The 8,349-nt window shown below is 50.4% G+C and overlaps 1 pseudogene; it reads right to left on the bottom strand.

The window, feature by feature from the left end:
- Nucleotides 1-3,842: 3,842 nt before the first annotated feature.
- Nucleotides 3,843-4,300, bottom strand: LOC713096 (iron-sulfur cluster assembly 2 homolog, mitochondrial pseudogene; annotated as a pseudogene).
- Nucleotides 4,301-8,349: the final 4,049 nt, after the last annotated feature.

Here is an 8,349-nt window from a genome sequence, read left to right as displayed (position 1 = left end):
ATCAGCCTGGCCAACATGGCAAAAACGTTTCTACTACCAAAATACAAAAATTAATCGGGTGTGGTGGCACATGCCTGTAGTCGCAGATACTCAGGAGGCTGAGGTGGGAGAATCACTTGAACCCTGGAGGCGGAGGCTGCAGCGAGCCAAGATTGCACCACTGCACTCCAGCCCAGGCAACAGAGCAAGATTGTGTCTCAAAAAACCCAAAATCAAAAACCAAACCAAAACAAAGATGTGAACACTGCATTAATGAATGAAGGACAAAAACCATATGATCATCTCAATAGACAGAGAAAAAGCACTTGATAAAATTCAGTATATTTTCCTGATAAAAACTCTCAACAAATTAGGCACAGAAGGAACGTACCACCACACGATAAATTTACCATATGTTACAAGACCATAGCTAACGCCATACTCAATGGTGCAAAGCTGAAAGTTTTTCCTTTAAGATCAGGAAGACCACTCTAATCAACATCGCACTGGAAGTTCTAGCCGGATCAATCAGATCACACACACACACACACACACACACTGGATCAATCAGATCACACACACACACACACACACACACACACACACGTGCGCGCGCGCGCGCGCATGCCTTTCTTATTCTTCCCTTGCTCCCTCTCCTGCCCCGTCTACCCCAGTGAACTTGGGAGGAGGAGGTTGCAGTAAGCCGAGCCACTGCACTCCAGCCTGGGCGGCAGAGATTCTGTCTCAAAAAAAAAAAAGAAGAAGAAGATTAATCCTGCCATGGGTGACAACATGGATGAACCTGCAGGACATTATGCTAAGTGACATAAGGACCTGGTTCCTCCTCCTGCCCCTTCTCCACCTGTGTTCTCACTACTGCCCCACTGAGATCCCCAAGAGCAAAGCTGTGACAAAGACCTCAGTGGGAGTCATCAGACAAAAAGGAACACAACCACCTAACACGAAACAGGGTGGAAGCTGAAGCTCCTACACATCTAGGGTGTGTTTATGAGATGAAGGTAGGGAGAGAGAGAGGGAGAGAGGGGAGAGAACAAGAGAAACGGAGTCAGGGGAGAGAGAGACAGAGGCCAGAGAAAAAGAGAAAGAGGGAGAGAGAGGAGGTCGGGGGAGAGACTGAGAAAAGAGAGAGGAGAAAAAGGGAGGGAGAGAGAGGGGAGAGACCGAGGAGAGAGGGAAGAAAGAGAGAGAGAGGGAGACAGAGGAGAGAGGGGAGAGAGAGAGGGAGTCAGGGGAGAGAGGGGAGAGAAAGATGGGGAGACACACAGAGAAAGAGAGAGAGGGAGACAGAGGGGAGAGACAGAGGGACAGAGAAAAAAGAGAGGAGGTGATGGGAGAGGGAAGAGAAAGAGAGAGGAGAAAGAGAGAGAGGAGAGTGGAGAGACCAAGGGGAAAGAGAGAGGGAGAGAGAAAAGGAACGCCGGCAAGCTTTTGTTTATGCTCCCCTGAGAGAGGGCTGTATGGAACGCCTATTCATTATTAACAAGGACAAAAGCAGTGATGATTCCAGTAACAACCACCCTCACCACAGCCATTTGCGGAAAGGAGAGACAGCATCGACTGAGTGCCCCACTCTGTGCTGGGCACCTGGCCAGGCCCTCACATATCCATAATCTCTGAGTCAGCAGCCACCAGGGGGCTGGCCTCTCACCTCACCCGGGAGGAAACTGAGCAAGTGAGGCCCCCACCTGGCCTGCGGGTAGTGAATCCCCACCCACCGCTCCTACTTCCTGGGGCCTCTGTTTACCGGTTGCTGTAATTAGAAGATTAATAGAGGGGAAATAGGGGAGGGGTGGGGAGGCCCTTCCTTTTTCTGCTGTGAGTTCCTGGAATCATCTCTTGACACAAAACATCAGGGAGGCAGGCCTGTGGGTCATGACAGGTTCCTGCCCACTGCAGGGAGGTGGCTTTCTGCTATTTTATCCTTCCTGGACCTTTAGCAGCTTCTGGGGGGACCCTCAGTTTTAGATTAAACAATCACCCTTCCTCTTCTCTGACTCAAGGCACTGAATGGAGTTGACCCATCTTGATTCCAAAAGGGAAGACATAACCCAGGTTTGACCAATAATAGTCATTGTGATTGGGTTCGGGATGGACGAGCACATGATCCAATTTGAGCCAGTGAGAATCAACTCTAAAACTCTGGTTGGATCAATTCAGAAAGAACAGCTGTCTTTGAGCAGAGTTTAAGAAGCTCATAGGATGTATGTAATCTTGGACCTTGCCATCAAAGCCACCCTGGAAACAAAACTGGTGCAGAAGAAAGCTGAGGCTGGAGATGGTGAGAATGAGCTCAAGCATCCTGTTATGCAGACACCCTATTTGCCATTTATTTATTTATTTTTTTGACAGAGTCTCACCCTATCACCCACGCTGGAGTGCAATGGTGTCATCTCGGCTCACTGCAATGTCTGCCTGCTGGGTTCAAGAGATTCTCCTGCTTCAGTCTCCCAAGTAGCCGGGATTACAAGCGTGCACCATCACGTCTGGCTAATTTTTGTACTTTTAGTAGAGATAGGGTTTCACCATGTTGCCCAGGCTGGTCTCGAACTCGTGACCTCAGGTGATCTGCCCGCCTCACCCTCCCAAAGTGTTGGGATTATAGGCGTGAGCCACCATACCCTGCTCCCATTTGCTTTTTATCACAGGAGACAAAGAACACCCTCTCCTGTTTTTTTTTTTTTCCTGGTCCTACTAAGACTTTTTTTTTTTTTTGAGATTGAGTCTCGCTCTGTCGCCTGGAGGCTGGAGTGCGGTGGTGTGATCTCGACTCACTGTAAACTCTGCCTCCTGGGTTCACGCCATGCTCCTGCCTCAGCCCCCTGAGTAGCTGGGACTACAGGCGCCCACCACGGCGCCCAGCTAATTTTTTTGTATTTTTTAGTAGAGATGGAGTTTCACTGTGTTAGCCAGGCTGGTCTCGATCTCCTGACCTCGTGATCTGCCTGCCTTGGCCTCCCAAAGTGCTGGGATTACAGGTGTGAGCCACCGCGCCCGGCCCCTACTAAGACACTTTAAGATAAGTTTCCGTCATTTCCACTTGAAAAAGTCCTGACTACTTTACTCCCTCAAACCAACCAGAAGACACAAAACAGAACTTACCACTTTCTCTCCCCGTCCCTAAACAGGGACCTTGGTGGGATTTTATTTCTTGGAAGTGGGCCCTTTACCCCCACTTTTTTTTTTCTCCCCTCTAGCTTGGAAATTCTTTCTGTCTCCACTTCTACCTGTCCCAGCTTCATTGGCCATGATCGTCCTCCATCACTGTGTCTCAGTGTCCCACTCCCTCCATAAATTTCCCCCTTCCTCAGATGAAAAGACCAACACTGAAAAAGGCAAGTTGATGTGCTCTGGTTTGCACAGAGCCCTGGAAGCGGAGCTGGGATTTGAATTCTGGGCTCCTGATTCTCTGTCCAGGGCTCTTCGTTCTGGCAGAGCAGGAGATAAATTTCTTTTCTCTCTTTTTTTAAATGAAGCTTTTATACATAGCTATCCACATATGTACAAGCAGCTCTTAAGGCCAGAGAAGTTAATTCCAAATTTTAGAGCCACGGAGGCTCTACAAAGTATATGGAGTTTCAACCAGTGATTAAATCTGAGGTAAGAGCATCTGGAGGCTCAGCCTTAGCACTGAGGGGAGTTGGAGGGAAAAATTAAGCCAAGAGTAAAATCTTCACGTTCTGAAAATAATAGTGGCATAACACAATACTCTTGGATGGTGGGAAATAAAATTGAGAGGGACATGATTAGAAGGAAACTTCTAGAATTCTACTAACTCCAGGTTCCTCAAATTGGTACAACTGGTGACAATCTCAGAGTCAGAGTCACCTGTCATCGCATCAAAGTTAGACAGAGAAGGATGACCCACAGGAGCAGCCTTGCTGTGCTTGAGAATTGTTCAACACTTGAAATGAGCTTCGGATCAGTTCTTGACTGAAGTCCACCTGGGCCCCTTTCACGAAGGCTAAGCTATCAGAGTCAACCACCACTCTTGCCCCACCCTGTTCAAATACCCTGTCATCGGGGTTGATAACTGTATCCAGTGAACATCTGCATTGGAATCTGGCGCATCCACCTCCCTCCACCTGCATCCTGAGGAATTCTGACCCTTTGGTGATTTCCAGAAGCCTCTGGACGCAGCTGTCCTGAGGCTGATCTGCCCTTCCCCAGCCTCGGGGCTGGAGGACGCGCCCTCCCGGAGTCCCGGGGAGGGCGCGAGGAGCCTGCCCCTCGGCCAGGGAGTGAGCGCTCTTTGTGTCGCGGCTGTTAGGGAGAATATCCGGGCGGCAGCCATCTTCCTCCAACCGGGAGATCAATTTCTTTGTTGAGGTTCAACCTGAGGCTCTAGCCCTCACTCACTGAGGTTCCTAAGAAACCTCAGTCCATCCTAGAAACCGCCTGCTGAGACCTGCCCCGCACTGACACCTGGTGGTAAGATATAAAAACACACCCTCCATGGTGGGGTCAGATTGTGCGCCTGCCCCGCCCCCGGCCCTCTCCCCGGTGGTGGGGTAGAGGGATGGTGGAAAGGGAACCAAAAGCTAGTTCCTAGAAGTTTAGGTATCTGGGACTGAGATTGGGGTGGGGCTACACGTCCTTCTCTGTTTTCAGTACCAGCCATAGCTCTGTCACTGTGCATCTGGTTTGTTTCTTCTCTGTAGACACTGTCCACTTGTGAAACTCATTGTATTCCCTCTTTGTATTGTCTTCCAGGATGCCTGGAACCAACCTACGGTTCACTATTAGCAACTGGATAGAATCGTATGGCAGGAATTTAAAAGAGGAGTTTAATCTCTGAGTCCACATTTCTTCCCCTGGGCCTCATTTTCCTACCTTATTTTATGTTTAGTTTTCTGATGATGTTCAGGACATCTTTCCAGCCACCTTAACTCTCCTCTTTTTAAGGGACAGAAAGGACGAAGCAAGGTTATCCATTCAGAAAGAGCTTGCCTACCTTCTGCAAGTCTCCGTTTTCTCCTCTGTAAAGCGGGCACAAGAATCCCCGCCTTGGAGGGTTTTGTGTGTGTTTCAGGAGATACTTGATTAATATTAGTGTCCACCCTATTTCCCACCTCCCCATCCTCCAGGCTCCCTGCCACTTATGTGATGCAGACTCAGATGCAAAAGAGATCAAAAGCACAGATCACTTTTTCCCCAGCCCCATCTGTGCTCTTCAGGCCCAGTGGGTGTCCCTACTAGAGCCTGGTACCCTGAACCCAGTCCCCACCTGCCTCCTGGAAGATGTTGGCTCCAGAATTCTCTGCCTCCCTCCGGCAGGCATTGTGGCATTCACAGCTGATTTGCAGAGAGCCCAGATGCATCTCATAAATAAGGAATGTACTGTTCTGCAGGACGGCTGTGGCGTGGCTGTGTGGGGGTGGGCAGGCTGGAGTAGACAGGAACCATGAGAGGCAGGGAGGACTGTACAGGGTCTGCTGACCAGATGGAAGATGATGGGAGCCTTGGAAGGTGTCATGGGACAGGGTTGGGGAGAGGGCTCCATGCGGCCAGGATCTGGATGCAGATCGTTGGGACCGAATTTTGGCTCAGATACCTTCTAGTTGTGTCTGTTTATCTTCAGTTTCCTTGTCTATAAAATGGGGAGAAATTGTGTATCCCCGGCACCACTGGACTGTTAGTAGCTACTGCATTTATAGCATTTATCCCAGAACCTGAAACACAGTAAATGCTCAATAAGTGTTATGATTTACCCCAAACTGTCTTAGTGCTTTCCCTAAGAGCTTTGTGTTGTTAGTACTATGAGGAATAATGAGGGTGGTGTGGGAGCCGGCCTCTGTGTCTGCAGAGAGGACCACAGGCCACAGGAATGGAGATAGGTAGATGGGATCAAGGTGACAGGAACAGATGTTTGGAGCAAGAGATGAATACACCATCATCAACCCAGGCAAGTCCCTGAAAGGGGATTGCATTTCTGCAGCCACTTCAGGGTGGGCACTTGAGGTGTTTGATTGGCTTTTCAAGGAGAGACTGACCTTTGGAAGGCATAAGACACTGGGGTCCCTGGAGACCCTGGGATAATAGCGTCAGCATGGTTGTATTGGAACACAGACCTCGGGCAAGCCACTTTTCTTCTCTGGGTCTCTGTTCCGTCTATAAAATGGTTTCTGAGAAGCCCTGCAGAACCACAGCATTTGAAGCTTCAAGATTTAGTCATTCTGGCAAACATACGTGGAGGGCCTCCTGTGTGTCAGACCCTTCACCGTGCCTTGGAGACGCCAGGGTGCGACAATAGAGTGGGCTTCTCCCATGACGAACCTCATGGGTTAGTTGTGGGGATGGCGGGGGCGGGGGGTGGGTGGAGAGAGAGAGACAGAGGAGAGAGAGAGAGAGAGAGAGAGAGAGAGAGAGAGAGAGAGAGAGAGATTGTGTACAACAGAAAAGCAAATGGATATGTAATTCTAAACTGAAATCAGCCCAGAAGGAGAGGGGCCCCAGTCAATCCAGAGACCTAAAAGTCAGGGAAGGTTCCCTGGAGACCATGAGGCTGGGCTGCTCCTGGAGGTGTGTGCCTGGGGTGGGAGCGTGCTGAAGGATGAGGGTGGAGCCATGGGCTGGGGGCCAGCCAGGGCAGGGTAAGGTTGCCAGGGAAGGTAAAGTCTGCTGTCCATCCTGAGACCAGAGGGGCTACCAGTAGGGGAGTGATGAGGTCAGCTTTGCATTTCCAGAATCTTCAGGCTGCTGCAGCAAGGAGAACAGATTGGAAGGAAGCCCAGTAGGGGATGCTGGAGGCCAGGACAACAGTGGCAACTTGGTGGGAGGGGGAATGACTTGGCGAAACGTTCCAGAGCATCGATGGGGCTGGGAGTGCATTGGGTGCGGGGGTGTGGGAGAAGGAAGGGTGACAACAAAACTGGAGGAAGGGTGCCTTTGTAAAGTCTCTTGCAGAGCTTGTCTTCCCCATCCCAATTCCTTCTAGCCCCATCTCTGGCTCTGTCAGCATCTGCCCATACAGGAAAAAAGATGAGACTCATCTCCTGTGACTGAGAGGTGGCGGCAGGGGGGTGGGGAGGAGGGAAGGCAGCCGCTGTGCTGGCGGCTGCGGTCTGCACCTTTCAGCCTCCGCAGAAGCAGCAGCAGAAGCCGCTGCAGCAGGGAGAGGATGGCCATGCTGCAGCACCTGCTGGGGCGACTGGGAGGGCCGGGGAGCAGGTGCAGGGCGTCTGGAGGGGGTCTGTTTGCAGATGGATGAGAGCAACACACTCTGCCCCGCTTCTCTGTTGTCTGGACACAAAAGCCCAGACAAAGAAGCAGCAGGGCTGGGGACACGGCCCTGCACGCACGCACGTAGGCAAGCACACTCGCTGGAGACAAAAGAGAGGCAGGGGCGAGGTGCATGGAGCAGGGAGCCTGGGGGCAGGGGGAGGTTCCCTGCGACCTCAGGCAAGGTCTCTTGGCCTCCTGAGCCTTGCTGTGTGCACCATAAAATAAATGTGCTGGGGGAAACCGGTGGTCCCTGGACTTTGATAGTTTGACTTTTTTTTTCTTTTTGTCTTAATGGAAAATGGATCATAGACTCCATAAAGTAGAGGATACATTTTCAGGTCCTGCCAATGGAGAAAAGACCAGATGATTTTTTTTTTAAGTGCCACTAATGTAGTATAGTGTCTCCACAACCCTGTATTATAGTTAAAGCAACAGCACCTGCTCACACAGAAAGAACAGCAACTGTGTCTATGGACTGGACTTGATATGTGTGTGCACTGCAGATAGTGCTGGTGTCTGCTTAGCTTCTAAGATCCTTTATAATAACTACCCAGGTATAAGAACTCTAGGTCTCGTGAGGGGTCTCTAATGGCCTTGAGAGAGAAAGAGAGAGTGGGGGGAAGAGGGAGAGAGCGAGAGAGCGAGAGCGAGAGAGAGAGAGAGAGAGAGAGAGAGAGAGAGAGAGAGAGAAACTACCAGGCTGAAGTCAAATCACTTGCATAAGGCCCAAAAACTGAGAGCAGGAACCACAGAATATTCACAGGAAGGAGGAAAAAATTCAGAAAAATAATAGATCAACATCATATTTCCCAATAATATGAGAGCGAGTGAGCGCGTGCGTGCGCGCGCGCGAGAGAGAGCATTTACTGGGCCCTGTGATGGGCCATGTGTTTTCTGCACTCAGACCACTTAATTCTTTCAAAAGCCCTGCAAGTGAGGTTATGTAATCTCCATTTTACAGAAGAGGAAACTGAAGCCCAGAGGGTTGAAGTTCCCTGCCCAAAGTCACGTGGTGGGTAAGGGGCAATGGTGGAATTCAAACTTAGTTCTGTCTGACTCCTGAGTCCATGTCTTGGCTGACCGCTATGGCTGGGAGGAAGGCAGAGAAAGGAAATAAGACAGAGAGTC

The sequence above is a fragment of the Macaca mulatta genome, chromosome 10, assembly GCF_049350105.2.
Source record: "Macaca mulatta isolate MMU2019108-1 chromosome 10, T2T-MMU8v2.0, whole genome shotgun sequence".
NCBI classification, from domain to species: domain Eukaryota; kingdom Metazoa; phylum Chordata; class Mammalia; order Primates; family Cercopithecidae; genus Macaca; species Macaca mulatta.
This window is presented reverse-complemented; position numbering and strand designations above follow the sequence as displayed.